General features: G+C 37.1%; 1 non-coding gene across 1 annotated transcript; it reads left to right on the top strand.

Annotated features, from left to right (window-relative positions):
* Positions 1-490: 490 nt before the first annotated feature.
* LOC119515064 lies at positions 491-594 on the top strand. Its single transcript, XR_005212959.1, has one exon. It is a non-coding gene; the product is annotated as a U6 spliceosomal RNA (small nuclear RNA).
* The last annotated feature ends 365 nt before the right edge of the window (positions 595-959 follow it).

The following is a 959-nucleotide window of genomic DNA, read 5'->3' as shown; positions in this document are numbered from 1 at the left end:
TCCCTGTTATGTTAAATCTGTCTTTGTAAGAATGAAATCTCCCAAGATTTCAAAAGAAATTGTTGCCATCCCTGCTGAAAATAATTTCCCAAAGATGTCTGTGGGAAATTAAATAAAAATAATCAAAGAACAATTGTCTATCTTGATAATTGGCTACTCTGCAACACCTAAGAAAGGATAAGATTCTTCTTTCAAATTAGAAGAGGTTCACTAGCCCTTTCCTCTTCTCCCGGGGGGATAATGGAATAACTAAGAGCAATGACTCTGATAGATTAGTGATTAGCAAAAAATTGGAATTAAGTTAGCAGATGATACCCAGTACAGTAGCTCTAGCCTAGAAGGACAGCCAAGTTCAATTCCAGGGTGCGAGGCGTGAAGCCTAAATCTGCCAGCCCAAACAGTAGCAAGAGAACTGAGCATTCTGGAAGAGGAGTACTTCTAAGATAAGAGAATTTAATTTTATGGATTTTTTTTCTTTTTAAGAAATAGAGTGCTCATTTTGGCAGTACATGTACTCAAATTGGAACAATACAGAGATTAGCATGGTCCCTGCACAAGGATGACACACAAATTCATGACGCGTTCCATATTTTTACCTTATTATTGTATTTTATTTTTATTTTTTCTTTTATCTTTTTTATTATTCTTTTTAAAAATTTTTTTGGAGTAATGAATATGGATATGTTGTGATGAGTGCACAACTATATGATGATACTGTGAACAATTGACTGTATACCATGGATGCTTGTATAGTATGTAAATATATCTCTATAAGATTGCAGGGGGGGAGGTGGGGCAAGATGGCGGCATAGAGAGGAGGGGAAGCTAAGTAGTCCCCCTGGAACAACTACAAAAAAACAGAAACAACTAGTAAATAATCCAGACTAACTGCGGGGGGACAAACGAGACCATCCACTCATCATACACCAACCTGAATTGGGAGGAATGCCCGAGAACAC

This window comes from Choloepus didactylus, chromosome 18 (genome assembly GCF_015220235.1).
Source record: "Choloepus didactylus isolate mChoDid1 chromosome 18, mChoDid1.pri, whole genome shotgun sequence".
In the NCBI taxonomy this organism is placed as follows: Eukaryota; Metazoa; Chordata; class Mammalia; order Pilosa; family Megalonychidae; genus Choloepus; species Choloepus didactylus.
This window is presented reverse-complemented; position numbering and strand designations above follow the sequence as displayed.